A 19,109-nucleotide genomic window follows, 5' to 3' on the forward strand; every position below is an offset into this window, starting at 1 on the left:
AATATGTGAATGAAAACACCTGTCATGCACACGACCCATTGAAGTTGATATAAACAAGGCATGTACACGGCTTTTCCTCCTCTTGCGTCTGTGACGTTCGCCATGACTGTCTCAAAGCAGGCTCGCTTTCTGCTTGTAAAGCTGTAATACAAGAATGATGAGTGTGCACACGTCGCTCTGCAGAAGTTCCAGACATTGAAGGGTTTGAAAGAAGGCGTTGGTCCGATGACTGCTGTGAGTCTGGAGAAAATGATTTGGAAATTCGAAAAGGTGGGCTCTTTTGGTGTGCAAATAGGTAGAGGTTGATTCACCATCAGAGGAAGCAGAGGTCACAGCAATGCAGGAGGAGATGAGTGGTGGAGTGCAAACATGTCGTGCACAGAGAATTGCCCAACATTGGACGTACCTGTGAGCACAATGGGTAAAATCCTACAAAACCTCCTACTTTGCTATCCATTCAAAATTACCCATGTGCACGAGTTGCTTCCTGTTGACCTGCCAGCAAGAGAGACCTTTGTTTCAGAATTTCTTGCTCGCATGGAAGTGGACTGTGATTGACCATGGAAGATTTCGTCGGCAGATGACGTCCACTTCCATCTGACAGGATATGTAAATCCACAGAATTGTTGAATATGGGCAACGGAAAATCCACACGCAAATCAACCAGTACCACTTCATCCTGAAAATATCACTGTGTGGTGCCGTTTCATGGCATCATTTATCATAGGGCCATATTTTTTGTAAGAGACAGGTGCTTCTGGTACTGTTGCCTGTACCGTCAATGGTAAGCACTGTGAGTGTCTTTTGAGCAACCATGTCATTATAGCTCTCCAGCAGTGTGGATGGGATCATTTTTATGCAAGATGGCACACCTCCGCACGTTGCAAATCCAGTTAAGCAGCTGCTGAAATGCCATTTCAGAAATGCTAGAATTATCAGCTGCCATTTTCCTACAGCCTGGCCATCCCGATAACCAGGTCTTAATCCGTGCGACTTCTGGCTGTGGGGCTATCTGAAATATGTTGTGTTCTGTGTTCTGATTGCAAAATTAGCTACATTGAAGGCATGCATTGCACAACATATCCTGAATATGACCCCGGAAACACTTCGACCAGTTGTGGAACATGCTGTTTCTTGATTTCAGCTTGTTGCAGAAAATGGTGGACAGTATATTGAACACGTTTTAGCCAGTCACAGGGAAATTAATAATCCAATTTGCTTTTGATTGATGCTTTTTATGCTGTTTTTGGCCTCATGAAAATTAAAAACTGATGTGATTGATGCTTTTTATGCTGTTTTTGGCCTCAGCACAATTAAAAACCCATGTGAGTGATGCTTTTTATGTGGTTTTTGGCCTCAGGACAATTAAAAGCCAATTTTTCGCTTCCAACGTGATATGACCTTGCCATGGTGGATGGGCTTACATAACTAACAGTATCACACCTGTACACCCATGCACACTGAGTAGTACAGTTTGTTTAATGTCAGACGTACACCTTAGGCATTGTTGTATGATTCATTTGTCATTTGCAGTCGACCACTATTAAATTATGATGCTTACAGCGCCACCTATTGCTACACTTTGTAGCTATTTATTTTTCTTCTGCCACATATTTTCCCTCTTCTCCGACAATATTCCTTTGCAATTTCACGTCATTCTGACCAGTGGTGTTATTTCTACAGTGGTTTGAAAGTTAACTTTAATTATAATCACCCTGTATATTGGATCTAATGGAAAATAGACCTGAGCAATTGAATTTGCTACTGAGTTAGGCCATCTGCTAACTACAATCTATCGTAGACCCTGTGAACAAAAGACTGCACCCAGTTCTTGGAAACAAGTACAGTTCACACAGGCCTGCAAGAAGGGTAGTAGAAATAATCCACAAAACTACCATCCATTACCCTTTACAACAATTTGTTGTAGAATCTTCTAACATATTATGAGCTCAAACATAATGAGGTACCTCGAACACAATGATCTCCTATGCCAGATTCCAAAAACATTTATCATGTGAAACCCAAACTGCACTTTTCTCACATGACACACTGAAAGCTTCATATCAAGGCAGTCAGGTAGATGCAGTATTTCTTGACTTCTGAAAAGCATTTGACTCGGTACCACACCTACATTTATTGTGAAGAGTATGATCATATGGGGTATCATGTGAAATTTGTGACTGTATTGAGGACTTATTGGCAGGGAGGATGCAGCATGTCATCTTGGATAGAATGTAATTATCTTATGTAGAAGTAACTACAGGTGTGCCCCAGGGAGGTGTTTTGCGATCCTTGCTGTTCATGTTGTACATTAGTGACCTCGAATACAATTTTAATAGTAGCCTCAGACTTATTACACATGATACAGTTATCTGTAATGAATTACTGTTTGAAAGAAGCTGCATAAATATTCAGTCAGATGTTGATAAGATTTCGAAGTGTTGTAAAGGTTGGCAACTCACTTTGAATGTTCAAAAATCTAAAATTGTGTACTTCACGAAAAATTACTATACCCTATGACTATAATAACAGTGAGTCACTGTTGGAATTGGCCAACTCATACAAATACCTGGGTGTAACACTTTGTAGGGATCTGGAATGGAATGATTACATAGGCTCAGTCATGGGTAAAGCAGGTGGTAGACTTTGATTTATTGTCAGAATACTGGGTAAGTGCAATCGGTCTGCAAAGGAGATTGCTTACAAATCATTCATGCGACTGGTTTCAGAATATTGCTCGAATTTTGCACAGAGCATAATTTAATCATCACTAAAACTTGTTTGAAGAATTGTGAAAGAAGGCTGTAGGTGTGGAAGAGACCTGAAGACACAGAAGGTCTTAGATTGATTATACACTATGTGATCAAAAGTATCCGGATACCCCCAGAAACATATGTTTTTCATATTAGGTGCAATGCGCTGCCACCTACTGCCAGGTACTTCACACCAGGAACCTCAGTAGTCATTACACATTGTGAGAGAGCAGAGTGGGAAGCACCACAGAACTCACAGACTTCAAATGTGGTCAGGTGATTGGGTGTCATTTGTGTCATACATCTGTACGCAAGATCTCCATACTCCTAAACAGCCCTAGGTGCACTATTTCCGATGTGATAGTGAAGTGGAAACGTGAAGGGACACGTATAGCACAAAAGCGTACAGGCCGACCTCATCTGTTGACTGACAGAGAGCACCGACAGCTGAAGAGGGTTATAATGTGTTATAGGCATGAACCATGGACCTTATCGTTGGTGAGGAGGCTTGTGTGCCTCAGGGATAAAGATGGCCGTACCGTAGGTGCAACCACAATGGAGGGGTATCTGTTGAGAGACCAGACAAACGTGTGGTTTCTGAAGAGGGGCAGCAGCCTTTTCAGTAGTTGCAGGGGCAACAGTCTGGATGATTGACTGATCTGACCTTGTAACACTAACCAAAACGGCCTTGCTGTGCTGGTACTGCGAACGGCTGAAAGCAAGGGGAAACTACAGCCATAATTTTTCCCAAGGGCATGCAGCTTTACTGTATGGTTAAATGATGATGGCGTCCTCTTGGGTAAAATATTTCGGAGGTAAAACAGTCCCCCATTTGGATCTCCGGGCGGGGACTACTCAAGAGGACGTCGTTATCAGGAGAAAGAAAACTGGCGTTCTACAGATCGGAGCGTGGAATGTCAGATCCCTTAATCGGGCAGGTAGCTTAGAAAATTTAAAAAGGGAAATGGATAGGTTAAAGCTAGATATACTGGGAATTAGTGAAGTTCGGTGGCAGGAGGAACAAGACTTTTGGTCAGGTGAATACAGGGTTATAAATACAAAATCAAATAGGGGTAATGCAGGAGTAGGTTTAATAATGAATAAAAAAAATAAGAGTGCGGGTAAGCTACTACAAACAGCATAGTGAACGCATTATTGTGGCCAAGATAGATACGAAGCCCATGCCTACCACAGGAGTACAAGTTTATATGCCAACTAGCTCTGCAGATGATAAAGAAATTAATGAAATGTATGATGAGATAAAAGAAATTATTCAGGTAGTGAAGGGAGATGAAAATTTAATAGTCATGGGTCACTGGAATTCGAGAGTAGGAAAAGGGAGAGAGGGAAACATAGTGGGTGAATATGGATTGGGGGGGAGAAATGAAAGAGGAAGCCGTCTGGAATTTTGCACAGAGTATAACTTAATCATAGCTAATACTTGGTTCAAGAATCATAAAAGAAGGTTGTATACATGGAAGAATCCTGAAGATACTAGAAGGTATCAGATAGATTATATAATGGTAAGGCAGAGATTTAGGAACCAGGTATAAGGGGCAGATGTGGACTCTGACCACAATCTATTGGTTATGAACTGTAAATTAAAACTGAAGAAACTGCAAAAAGGTGGGAATTTAGGGAGATGGGACCTCGATAAACTGACTAAACCAGAGGTTGTAGAGAGTTACACGGAGAGCATAAGGGAACAATTGACAGGAATGGGGGAAATAAATACAGTAGAAGAAGAATGGGTAGCTCTGAGGGATGAAGTAGTGAAGACAGCAGAGGATCAAGTAGGTAAAAAGACGAGGGCTAGTAGAAATCCTTGGGTAACAGAAGAAATATTGAATTTAATTGATGAAAGGAGAAAATATAAAAACGCAGTAAATGAAGCAGGCAAAAAAGAATACAAACATCTCAAAAATGAGATCGACAGGAAGTGCAAAATGGCTAAGCGGGGATGGCTAGAGGACAAATGTTAGGATGTAGAAGCTTATCTCACTAGGGGCAGGATAGTTACTTCCTACAGGAAAATTAAAGAGACCTTTGGAGAAAAGAGAACCATTGCTCAGATGGAAACCCAGTTCTAAGCAAAGAAGGGAAAGCAGAAAGTTAGAAGGAGTATATAGAGGGTCTATACAAGGGCGATGTACTTGAGGACAATATTATGGAAATGGAAGAGGATGTAGATGAAGATGAAATGGGAGATACGATATTGCGTGAAGAGTTTGACAGAGCACTGAAAGACCTGAGTCGAAACAAGGCCCCGGGAGTAGACAACATTCCATTGGTACTACTAATGGCCTTGGGAGAGCCAGTCCTGACAAAACTCTACCATCTGGTGAGCAAGATGTATGAGACAGGCGAAATACCCTCAGACTTCAAGAAGAATATAATAATTCCAATCCCAAAAAAAGCAGGTGTTGACAAATGTGAAAATTACCGAACAATCAGTTTAATAATTCACAGCTGCAAAATACTAACGTGAATTCTTTACAGACGAATGGAAAAACTAGTAGAAGCCGACCTCGGGGAAGATCAGTTTGGATTCCGTAGAAATGATGGAACACGTGAGGCAATACTGACCCTAAGACTTATCTTAGAAAATGGATTAACGAAAGACAAACCTACATTTCTAGCATTTGTAGACATAGAGAAAGCTTTTGACAATGTTGACTGGAATACTCTCTTTCAAATTCTGAAGGTGGCAGGGGTAAAATACAGGGAGCGAAAGGCTATTTACAATTTGTACAGAAACCAGATGGCAGTTATAAGAGTCAAGGGGCATGAAAGGGAAGCAGTGGTTGGGAAGGGAGTGAGACAGGGTTGTAGCCTGTCCCCGATGTTATTCAATCTGTATATTGAGCAAGCAGTAAAGGAAACAAAAGAAAAATTTGGAGTAGGTATTAAAATCCATGGAGAAGAAATAAAAACTTTGAGGTTCGCCGATGACATTGTAATTCTGTCAGAGACAGCAAAGGACTTGGAAGAGCAGTTGAACGGAATGGACAGTGTCTTGAAAAGAGGATATAAGATGAACATCAACAAAAGCAAAACGAGAATAATGGAATGTGGTCAAATTAAGTCGGGTGATGCTGAGGGAATTAGATTAGGAAATGAGACACTTAAAGTAGTAAAGGAGTTTTGCTATTTGGGGAGCAAAATAACTGATGATGGTCGAAGCAGAGAGGATATAAAATGTAGACTGGCAATGGCAAGGAAAGCGTTTCTGAAGAAGAGAAATTTGTTAACATCGAGTATAGATTTAAGTGTCAGGAAGTTGTTTCTGAAAGTATTTGTATGGAGTGTAGCCATGTATGGAAGTGAAACATGGACGATAAATAGTTTGGACAAGAAGAGAATAGCAGCTTTCGAAATGTGGTGCTACGGAAGAATTCTGAAGATTAGATGGGTATATCACATAACTAATGAGGAGGTATTGAATAGGATTGGGGAGAAGAGGAGTTTGTGGCACAACTTGACAAGAAGAAGGGACCGGTTGGTAGGACATGTTCTGAGGCATCAAGGGATCACAAATTTAGCATTGGAGAGCAGCATGGAGGGTAAAAATCATAGAGGGCGACCAAGAGATGAATACACTAAACAGATTCAGAAGGATGTAGGTTGCAGTAAGTACAGGAGATGAAGAAGTTTGCACAGGATAGAGTAGCATGGAGAGCTGCATCAAACCAGTCTCAGGACAGAAGACCACAACACAACAACAGGCAGACATCTGTCCAGGCACAGACATTCCAAACTGCATCAGGATCCACTGCAAGTACTATGACAGTTACGCTGGAGGTGAGAAAACTTGGATTTGATGGTCGAGTGGCTGCTCATAAGCCACACATCACACTGGTAAATGCCAAATGATGCCTCACTTGGTGTAAGGAGCGTAAACATTGGACAATTGAACAGTGGTAAAAGTTGTGTGGAGTGATGAATCACAGTATACAATGTGGTGATCTGACAGCAAGGTGTGGGTATGACAAATGTCTGGATAACGTCATCTGCCACCATGTGAAGTGCCAGCAGAAAAATTTACAGGTGGTGGTGTTATGGTGTGCTCGTGTTTTTCATGGAGGGAGCTTGCACTCCCTGTTGTTTTGCGTGGACTATCACAGCAGAGGCCTACAACAAACAGTAACGTCCACAGTTCATGGGAGGGGGTCGAGTCTTTTCTACAACAACAAATTACCTGACAATGCCAGTAAACAAATTTAAAACTAATTTTGTGAAATGAGAGAAGAGTAACGGATTTTACTCCGCTTAAGAGATCTTTGAGTGTGAGACAAGTTGTTCAAATTTCGTGTGCGAATGTATTATAAACAAATGACAGATATTATTTTATAAACATGTACATCAGACTGTGTAACATTATTTTATTACTCTCTCATGAGCTTATTGTCATTTATCTGTTTGATTATGTATTGTCTTTGATATTCTTTTTACTATGTAGTGGATCTTCCCCCCTTGAACCATGGACCTTGCCGTTGGTGGGGAGGCTTGCGTGCCTCAGCGATACAGATGGCCGTACCGTAGGTGCAACCACAACGGAGGGGTATCTGTTGAGAGACCAGACAAACATGTGGTTCCTGAAGAGGGGCAGCAGCCTTTTCAGTAGTTGCAGGGGCAACAGTCTGGATGATTGACTGATCTGGCCTTGTAACATTAACCAAAACGGCCTTGCTGTGCTGGTACTGCGAACGGCTGAAAGCAAGGGGAAACTACAGCCGTAATTTTTCCCGAGGAAATGCAGCTTTACTGTATGATTAGATAGAGTAGCATGGAGAGCTGCATCAAACCAGCCTCAGGACTGAAGACCACAACAACAACAACAACAACAACAACAACATGTAGTGGATTATCTCATATTGCTCTATTACGTAATTATTTATTGTTATTGTCATTTACATAATAAGCAGTGTATCTATCCTGTTTTATTCACTTGTACTTAGTGACATTTGCTTATGTTTTTTATTATTATTACTTTATTTAACTTCGACAACACTAATCGCTTATAAAGATGAATAAAGCATGTGTATTGCTATGTGTTACTTCCTGAAGCAGAATTAAACAAATCTATCAATTATATTTACCAAATGATGTAAACTATGCACACATAGAACACAAACAGTAAATGAAACCTGATGTTGCTAGTAAAGTAGTTGGTTTTTCCTAACAAACTGTTGGTGTCTCCCTTTTCTATTGAAAATGTATAAATTGTTGCACAGCAGATCCGATTCCCAGGTGCACATACAAATTTCCAAATTATCACTTGGCACAAATGGCTGAGAATAGTGTGTGGCTCATACCGTGTGTCACAATTAAAATCTGGAGCACACAAAGAGTACCAGTGTCATTGAGCTGAGCTGTAAGTGAGGAGCGCAAACAGTGCAGTGTGACAGCACCTGATACGTCATTTGGCGTGCCTTACAATACAGAATAATGGCACGTAACATTCGAGGTCAGCCACACCACAGCATCCTAGTACTGATGGAAGGTGTGAAGGCAGGGAAAACTGACAATAACGGAGGCACCACAAAGAGACAAGACTGCTGACATCTCAGGTTAATGGGGCCAGATGACCACAACGCGTGCCATGGGCGACGGTTCGGCTAGTTCTTAGATTCTCTCTTCAATGGTCTTCAGCTCCGAGCAGTTTGTGAACCCCCTGATTCATTGTTATACTCTCCTTATGTCTGTCGAAGAATTCTGTTTATGTCCAAAACCAGAACTCAGCAACTCCGATTCATATGAAGACTTTTATTATACCTGATCTGAATTTGATCAGTTACGTACATCTCGTATGAACCGACTCCAATCTTCCAAAGCAAAAAACGAGAGTATATACATCAGCATTTACATTATTAATCTTCTGGTTACTGGTATTCCATGAAATCATGTTTCGTGCAGAAGATTCTCTGCCACCGTCACTCACTCCGCACGTCGTGACATCAATCACAACTTTTTGTGTTCCTGGGGGAGCACAAAGCTCATGCAGAAAGCCTCAGAAAGATAACAAAACACACAAAATGAGGCATGCTCCTTATCAAATCTTCCCACAAAGTAATTAGACTTTAAACCTCTCTACAATTTTTCTATTTTCACTAATATTCAAAATTCGTATGAGATTTCCCCCTCAATCAACAAAATGATTTATTTTAAAAACTGTGGCCACAAAACATCGGGGAAATATCATAGCTTCATGCATGCCAGCTTAATAACCCCCTTTCAAGAAACCTGAGACTCCATCTCAGTGTCTGGTCACCACGTCTGCTTCTATGATTCTGACAGAATGACTGTATTTCTACAAGGTATACAACTTTGCTTCCGCCGTTTTTTCCCTAACACTTGAGGCTTTAATGAAACAAATTGGTTACACATGTATCACTCAAAGTATTTTCCATCACTGGCCACTACTTTCTCCCATCTTTCGGGCAGTGTACGAATCCCATGTAGAAAAAATTGTTCTTCTTTTGAAGCGATCCACGAATCGATCCAATTTGCGACTTCTTAATGAGATCGGAAGTGTTGGTCAGTCGGGCCATCCATTGATCTAAACAGGTGATAGTCAGAGGGAGCAATGTATGGAGAATACGGCGGGTGGGGTAGGACTTCCCATTTTAACGTTTCCAAGTATGTTTTGACCTCTTTTACAATGTGGGGTCGAGCGTTGTTGTGCTGCAAAATCACTTTATCGTGCCTCTCACTGTATTGCAGCCATCTCTAGTCAGTATTGCAGCCGTCTCTAGTCAAATGCATTAATTGCATTTGATAATGAGCCCCTGTGATTGTTTCACTTAGTTTTAACACCTTATAGTACACAACACTGACCTGGTCCCACCAAATGTAGTGCATGATCTTGGAGCTGTGAATGATGTGGAAGCATGACCAGGATATTCCCTCGATTTTTTGCATTTAGGGTTAATGTAATGAACCCATTTTTTGTCCCTGGTCACAATGCGATGAAGAAATCCCTTCCGTTTTTGCCACTGAAGCAACTGTTCACAAACGCACAAACGCTGTTCAATGTCTCTCGGTTTCAGCTCACACGGGACCCAAGTTCTTTCTTTCTGAATCATACCCGTCGCCTTGAGACATTTTGAAATGGCTTGCTGTGTCACTCCCACTAATCGTACCAATTCTTCTTGAGTCTGATGTGAATGTTCACTCAGCAATGTCTCCAATTCTGCATCTTCAAAAACATTCTCTCTTCCACCACTACGCCGGTCTACAACTTTAAAATCACCATTCTTGAAGTGTTGAAATCACCCACGACACATTCTTTCACTAATAGTGTCCTTACCACACGTACCTGAGAGCATTCAATGAGACTCAGCCGCTGTTTTCTTCATATTGAAACAAAACATAACACCTCCGGCAAATGACGAGAATTAGGCTCATAAACTGACATTTTCAATCAAGAACAACTTTATAATGCAGACACAACTCGACTAATGTTTGAATGAGGTTATGTTGACTGAGGTCCAAGCTAACTGCCTGATGTCTGCGATCTGTTTCTTTCGACCGCTACTTACCGTTGTCGCCACCTATCGGCAAATGGCGGAAGCAAAGTTCCTTGTAGTTACAGGGTAAGTTGGATGGTGAGTCGTGATGTGCTGCCGGTGGGAAAATTTCGACTCTGAGCTTGCAGCCAGTTCGCTGGGATAGGACTTAGCCACTGTGAGCTGACACTACTGTTTGGTCACATCCCTGACTGATAGAGAGAGGGGACGAGCTAGGGCTTTCTCTTGTGAAGAGCTGTCCCAAGTGACTCCAAGGCACTGCCTTCAACCTGTCAGGCGAGGCACCTCCTTTGGCTGTAGGCTGTGCTGCCCACTGGGGTCATGAGCATCCGCCTTCATGACGTCTGCCATCCACGGTACGGTGTTAGTACACACCTAAACGCACGTCCATTTTTGAGAGTGCTGGGGCCCACTGCACTCCCTACTGTTCAGTTGCTATAGAATCATGCCTGCAGACTCCCGGTCCGGCTACCTGGACGTCATGCTCAATACACACAGCCTCCAGAAAGCTTCATTCACAATCCTCGTTTTGCATGAGTGTGCGACTTAGCGTGCCTTTGCCATGCTGGGAAAGACAATCCGTGTTGTAATATCATGAACAAAATATGTATTTTGAGACAATGCTGTTCAACTGATGCCTTTGGGCATGTAACAGCCACCCTCACTGACTTCCCAATGATGATGATGATGATGATGATGATGATGATTGGTTTGTGGGGCACTCAACTGCACGGTTATCAGCGCCCGTACAAATTCCCAACCTTTGCTCAGTCCAATCTCACCACTTACATGAATGCTGATGAAATGATGAGGACAACACAAACACCCCGTCATCTCCTGACAGGAGAAAATCCCTGACCCTGCCAGGGATTGAACACGGGAACCCGTGCTCGGGAAGCGAGAACGCGACCACGAGTTGCGGACCCGACTCCCCGAGCTTGACAACCTTCACCTGTAACACCACCACCACCACCACACCTGATGAGCCTCCACTAAAAACTAAACTAAACTCCTCCCGAACAGGCCTTGAAGGCCCAACAGTACTGACCAGCCGCCGTGTCATCCTCAGCTCATAGGCGTCACTGGATGCGGATATGGAGGGGAATGTGGTCAGCACACCACGCTCCCGGCCGTATGTCAGTTTCCGAGACCGGAGCCGCTACTTTTCAATCAAGTAGCTCCTCAATTTGCCTCACAAGGGCTGAGTGCACCCCTCTTGCCAACAGCACTCGGCAGACCGGATGGTCACCCATCCATGTGCTAGCCCAGCCCCACAGCACTTAACTTCAGTGATCTGACAGGAACCGGTGTTACCACTGCAGCAAGGCCGTTGGCGATGAGCCTCGACACCCACTACAAACCTGAACCAGAGAGTTGAGCACTAAAATAGTGAGAACATCGTCATGTCATTAACTGTTTACAGGCCCTAAAATGTTTTATTTCATTAAAGCAGTTCTCACACTGTGACCTTCACCTGCTTTATTTCTTCATTGATAGTCCTCGGTGTCGATGTACTGCACTGTTATACTGGTTGAAAAATGGGGGGGGGGGGGAGGGGGGGGGGAGGGTGGAAGCTCAACACTAACTATTGTAAATGGTGTAGCAGTTGTACAGTTGCATTTCATTTCACAGTTCTTAACTTTCACTGTTCACAACCCCTAATATTACACAGTTACCTGGCCAGTTCACTATCGGCAAATTTTGATAAGTCTCGTTAATAGATTGCAGGAAAACATCAGTATACTTCTACAATAGTTTGCTGTTGAATATCTATGAGCAGTAAAGACCTAGCCTCACAGTTCGAGTAGAATAATAAGGTATGTGTGACACTACTTCTCAAATAAATTGAACAGACACTGTCATTGTTTTAACACATGGCCTATTTGTGTTACACTAATTCCACTTGAAACAGTACATAATTCCCCTCTGAAAATCGGCCACGGACTGACTGTCTTGGGACCAAAAATCCAGCCTCACTATAATAGGAATGGAAACTACACATTGTTCAATGTTTAATTTACAGAAATTACAGTAAAACATAACTCATTCATTTAACTAAATACATAAAAAAATTCTTACTTTTTTAACAGCTTATGCTACCACAAAGGTTGGGCTGAATTATTTGTTTAAATAATGAAATTAACAGATATAGATATGCAAACAATACTTTTGACAAATGTGGTAATTATTTTGGAATTAATGAAGGGCTGGCTTTGCTAATATCTTTTTGAACAGAGCCAAATAAATACTTTGAGAATCCTAGTAGTTCTCCTTCCAAATGTTTATAATTAGTACAGAAGTTATATTTGTTTATAAGCCAACAATAGAATTTAAGTCACAAAACAATTACTGATTTCACTCTATAACAAAAGTATTAACTAGGAATGGTCAAAATAAATTAGTAAATTAATCACATACACAAAGCTAAGCACAAAATTAGATGTGGAGCTATATTCTTTGAGACTGAGGGCCAACCTTTTTCTTTTATGGAAAATGCATGTTAAATGTAATTAGGCAAAAATGCAAAAAAAAATTAATTTAAGGAAGGAAGTAAAGAGATCCCAACTTGCTTCATCACAACATTCAAAAACAAAGCCACATTTAAATGTTACTCAGTATTACCTACTTTCACAACTACACCCATACTCTGCACTGTGAAGGGCACAATAGAGAGTACTTCCATCATAGTGCAAATAGGACTAACAGGCAATTTTGAACATATACAGAGAAGGGCAACACATGAATGGTCACAGGTTTGTTTGATCCATGGAAAAGTGTGACAGGTACTGAAGGAATTGAACTGGAAGACTTTTGAAGACAGATGTAAACTATCCCAAGAAAGCCTACTTAAAGTTTCAAGAACTAGTTTTAAATAATGAATCTAGGAATATGCTACAACCCTCTCCTAATCGCTCACATTGGGATCGTGAGGACTACTGCACATAGAGGCATTTAAACACGGATCCTTCCCATATGTGAATGGAACACAACGAAACCCCAATAGGTGGTATGATGGGATATACCCTCTGCGATGAACTTCGCAGTGGTTTGCAGAATGTAGGTGTACACATTACATTTTTCTTCTAGATCTTCTTTCTGGGTTCAAACGGCCACTCTGTTTCCAAATTTTTGTAGAAAGTGATGAGCATAAGCATAGACAGAGTCAGGTGTGGACTTCTGATTACCAGGAGTTAGGAAACTAACCTAATTCTGATGGCAAGTTTTTGTATGCTTGTACTTTACACATTTCAGCACTGCTATATAATGTGCTTTTGTTTTTTATTTTTTGAAGAATGTTTTGAATCAAAGTGTCATGTTTTACCTACGTCATTGACTGACTTATTGTGCATTTTCAAACGAAGGAAACTCGAAGTTTGAATATCAACAATATTAGGAAAAGGATAGATCGTTACTCACTGAAAGATGGCCCACTGAGCTGCAGATATGCATAAAGAAGAGACTGTTACACATTATAGCTTTCAGCCAAAACCTTCTTCAGCAAAGAAATGGAGCTGCCAGTAGTAGCGAGCATGTGCACTTGAGGTATGCTGGAGAAGTCTTTGGCTGAAAGCTACAATATGCAACTGTCTTTTCATTTTCCTTGTTTGGGGTCATCTTTATGGTGAGTAGCAATCCATCCTTTCCTTCAATTATTGTGCATTTTGTGCTTTTCTGCAGTTTTATGTAAACTGTTCTCATGTTCTCACTTTTTCAGTAGCGTTTTTATTTTGAAATTTTCTTTTTCATTTATTTACTGATTGTCCATGTTGCACACTCAATGTAGACGAGGTATTTTGTTATTCCCCTTGCAATCACATACCAAGTGAGGAGACAGACTCCAGTCTTAATGTACTGTACTCGCATTCAGGTCTGAGATTTATCCCCGTCACTAATCCTGAGTTGGGTTTTCCGTGGTTTCCCCTTGTCACTAAGGTGAATGCTTTATTACACCATAGCATTTTGTGCTTTACTACCCTATCCTAATTTGTAAATGTTTCATTTGTATATATTATTTCTGTATGTTTCTGACATGTCTCATATTACTGTGCCAAATGATCTATGGACGAATATATAAATAATTCTAAAATTCTCATCTAGTCCTGTATTGTTTCACTTGCCCTATACTACTGTTAGACCACTTGTAAGTGTCAGCTACATATTGAAATAACAAGAACAAATTCTACTTCTACCTGATTTGCGTTATAGTATGAGTTTTTACTTGTATCAGTCTGTCATCACGAGCAGTTATTTCAGATAAGGTCAATATTCCACTGTAGCCAGGCAAATCAGCCTGCATGCAAATGGTGCATTAATGCTAATGACTGAAATAGCCTAACAGTGTTACTGACGAATAAGGCTGCAGCTGTGTTTGTTACCGTATCATGAAGTACTTCGAGTGTAACAATATTTCATTTTATAGAAGGAACCCGATCATAATTTCACGGAGAAACGGCGGAAATGAAACAGCTACTTCAAAACACTCTATACGGAATTCGTGGATGACTACCATTACGCGATGCCATTGCCTCTTTTACAGCTGAGCTATGCAATTTTCTAAGGGTGCCTTAAAACATAAAGCATGGAAAGTGTTCTGACATATTTGTATTTTATTCCATATAATTATGCATCCTTCCGTGCGAGAATAATAAGTTTAAAAGTGTAGGCGAGACTACCGCATTTCGCACAAATCGCATCGACCACACGCAAAATCTTTTAAATTATCTTCCTCCGTGTACTCCAACAACAAACCACCAAAATACGGTTGTAACTTGTAACTGAACAGAATATTCACTTTCGAAATTCCAATACAATTATAATAATAACAATCAGAATGCAATTATTGTAATTTTCTTTTTAAACATAAAGTCAAAGATAGCACTAATCATTGAACCTCCTCCGTGCTTATCGTTCACTAGCATTCTCGTGCTTTGCCTAATTCACTTAATTATCCTTTTAGTAAATAATAAATATTAATGTTCTTATAACGCAAAAAATAAAAGAAATTATAAACAACACCCAGAATCGTATCCAGCGTGGGTACTATATTTAAAATGCCATAGTAGACTAAACAATCCAAAGTTATTATTTACAAACTCAATGAAACCTTTGACCCCAAAAGATCTATTTGTAAATACTAGATAGGCTTGTTTGCTTTCTGGACGGTGGTGGTGTTCGGTACTCTAACGTTACTGATTTGAAAAAGGGGTTAAGTAGGTGGCAGTGCTCTGAATCACCGTTTCGTTAAAAGTTTACGTATCTGGGAATGGTATACTTGGAGGTGAAACTGTTCGTTTTGAGGGAGATACAGCCTCATGAGGAGTTCTTCTGGTCATTGAGGAAGAAGTTCGTCGAGAACGTAAAAAACAAAATAAAACACCTGCAGGAAGCCTTTTCATTAACTTACACACCCCGTGCTTTGTTTTGCAAGAAAGGATGGATCGGAAGATCATCGTTTACGAAAGTTTAGTAATATTGAGACAAAAATAAACCCTGTTCCCTTTTCCCACTCGATGTACTTACCTGTTGTTTATTTTTAAAGTATTTCAATAAGTGTGTAGTAGTTGAATCTAGAGCACTGTAATTATTTTGAATGCTGCAAGTAGGTTTCACTTTTCATATACATCGTTGTTTGTTGGTGGAATGATTATACGATTTTTAAATTTACATCGGGTGTATTTTTAATCTTGCGGTCTGGCGTTATGTACCTTCTTGATCTATAACAACTTGTTCTGCAAGGAAAAACAACAACACATTTCAAAGGTGGGTAAACACATAATTATTAATGCTTCTTATCAGTTGAGTGGATAGATTATAGCATGTTGTATTTAACCTTAATAGTAACAGAAATTTATCTACCAAGTTCTACCGTGCTCTCATGAAAAGTAAATAAACAAGCAGGAAAGCTTGACTTCAAATTTTTCGACAGATGACATGTATTTAGATCAATACTCTTGCTCAAAATGACCACTATCCAAAATCTTCATATATCTCTATCTGTCCTTAAAATTTCAAATCTTGAAATAATGCCCTTATGATTTCTTTCAATTTTCTCTGCACATATTTGATATGCTGTATGTCTTTCCCCTGTATGCATTGCATTTTCTGCAGAACATCGATATCCTGGAAACGAAGTATATCTGAAACAACAGAATATGCGAGAAAGAGATTTCTCCTTGTGCTTTACTATTGATGTAAGCATTATGCCTCAAATTGCAGTTGACATCATTTTTACATTATGAAACTAGGATAAGGAAGCAAATACTGGTAACAGAGATTAGTGGGAATAGAAAGTGATGCTCTATGTGTGAAGTTCCTGTGTATCCAGATGATAATACACTGATGAGGCCCCAGCATGTTGTTCAAAAAGCTCAGTTCTCCCTGCTTTGCACTCAGCAATCTCTCTCACTGCGTTGACCTGCGGGGAAGTTTGGCAGCATGCTGTGCCTTGCAGTTAAGGTGAAAATATGTTTGCTCTACATAAGCATGCAACGAGAGTATTGTGTAAAGATGTTGATGAAATATCTTGCAGAAGACTGATCAGGGACATACGAATGTTACATATTTATGTAGATAACCCGGCTAAAGTTTACAATGGGTCCCCCAGACACAGATGTTGGCAACACCTATGCGCGTTTGATTTAGAGGAAATGTTTTCTTACTTTCGACAGTAAAAACTGATTGCTTATCTTCACCCATCCACCTCCCTAGTACCATGCTTTACTTAAAAAAACATAAATAAATAAATAAAATTTAACATTGATTCACAGTTCAGCTGTTCAACTATCTTAGATTTCCCCAACAGCTCTTTGTAAAGTTTTACTGATAACCCTAATGGTATTTTTTATTAATAAAAAGATTTAATTCTGGCTGAACTTGGAATTTGCAGTTACAATATTAGAAGTAGAATTAATTTCCATTAGACTGTGCTTCTGTGTCTAGGTTTGAGAATATATAGTTTTATACTTGGGCAAAAAATTTTGTAACAGGTTATGATCTGACATTGGGCAGACAGTTGAAAATCCCCTAATACATAAAAAAAAGTATCTCATAAGCCACTGCATCTTAAATTTATAAGAATACTATAACTGAGGAATGTAGATTCAAGAATACTTTCATTTTTGTATTAGAGTTCAACACGTAGCAAATTCCTTGAAAAAGTAATTCTAGACCAAATGGAATCTTTCTTCTGTACATACAACCTACTAAAGAACTCTGAAAAGGGTGATCCACAAGCAACAGTAGTAATTATTGTTTTTTTAATATACTGCGAAATGGACTAGATAAAAGAAAAAAAGTCATTGGAATTTTTCTAAATTTGTCTAAGGCCTTTGGTTCTGTGACCACAGTATTAGCGCTAAATTTCCTAAGACAAAGTACTAAACTGTGTTGCAAGACAGAAATATCTCATAATGAATAAACTAACACTGAACAAGGAAAAGACTGTTGTAATGATGTTCATGTTAAATTATAACCAATCTCATACTGAATCACTGTCTACGTTTGAAACATTCAATAATCTTGAATGAGATTTTCACTCTGCGGCGGAGTGTGCACTGATATGAACCTTTCTGGCAAATTAAAACTGTGTGCCGGACCGAGACTCGAACTTGGGAGCTTTGCCTTTCACGGGCAAGTGCTCTACCAACTGAGCTACCTAAGCACGACTCACGCCCCGTCCTCACAGATTTACTTCTGCCAGTATCTCGTCTCCTACCTTCCAAACTTTACGGAAGCTCTCCTGCGAACCTTGCAGAACTACCACTCCTTTCTTTCAGGAGTATATCTGCTGGACTATTATGCTGTGAAAGAGAAATGATAAACTAATCATGATGAATAGATAATGTAATTGTATAACAACAAAAACAATCAATTATTGACAAAAATCAAACAATGGAAAATCCAGGATGGAATGTAACAATATTCTGAGAAGAAAAGTTCCTACTTACCAAATAGCAGAGATGCTGAGTCGCAGATAGGCACAACAAAAAGATTTTCACACTTAAAGCTTTCGGCCAGTGCCCTTTGTCAACAAAAACAACAACAACACACACACACACACACACATACGACTTTAGTCTCAGGTAACACACACGTAAGACAGTTCGGAGCCAGTGGCTCCTTCTTCAGGCAGAAGAGTTGAAGGGGAAGGAAGAAGGGTGAGGGAAAATGATTGGAGAGGTCTAGGAAAAGGGGTAGATTTTGGAAAAGTCACCCAGAAGCATGGGTCAGGGGAGACATACAGTACAGGATGAGAAGGGAAGAGGATTTTCAGAATTCAAGAGAGAGCAGTTGACATTATTACTAACATACTATTATTACTAACGTATCCCTTCTCGTCCCGTATGGTAAGTCTCCCCTGAATCACAGTTCTGGGTGACTTTCCCAAAATCTTCCCCTTTTCCTAGACCACCTCCAGTCTTTTCTCCTTCATCCTCCTTCCTCCTGCCTGAAGGAGGAGCCACTGGCTCCGAAACCAATTATAACTGTCTTGTGTGTGTGTGTGTGTGTGTGTGTGTGTGTGTGTGTTGGTGTGTGTGTGTGTGTGTCAATTGGCGACAGGAGAATGTACATATAAAAGGTATTACAATTTGCAAGCTACTGAAGCCAGGCACTCCTTCTTTTGGCAGAACGGTTGAAGGGCAAGGCCACCAGGTTCCACCATGACAGTTCTAGAATCATTCAAAGGGAGTCTACACTTTGTATCGCAGAAGTACCCGGATCGTGCTATATCAGTCGGAGGCGACTTCAACGTACCTAGTATAGACTGGGATGTCTATGGATTCATTACAGGTGGTACAGACAAGCCGTTGTGTGAATTACTTTTGAA

General features: G+C 40.4%; 1 protein-coding gene across 1 annotated transcript in view; it reads left to right on the plus strand.

Moving 5' to 3' along the window:
- Positions 1-15,405: 15,405 nt before the first annotated feature.
- Positions 15,406-19,109, plus strand: part of LOC126427233 (uncharacterized) — an 85,841-nt gene continuing 82,137 nt past the window's right edge. The window contains exon 1 of the mRNA XM_050089470.1: positions 15,406-16,042. The gene's annotated coding sequence lies outside the window, so the exon portion shown is untranslated. The remainder of the gene's footprint in view (positions 16,043-19,109) is intronic.

The sequence above is a fragment of the Schistocerca serialis genome, chromosome 11 (assembly GCF_023864345.2).
Source record: "Schistocerca serialis cubense isolate TAMUIC-IGC-003099 chromosome 11, iqSchSeri2.2, whole genome shotgun sequence".
NCBI lineage: Eukaryota > Metazoa > Arthropoda > Insecta > Orthoptera > Acrididae > Schistocerca > Schistocerca serialis.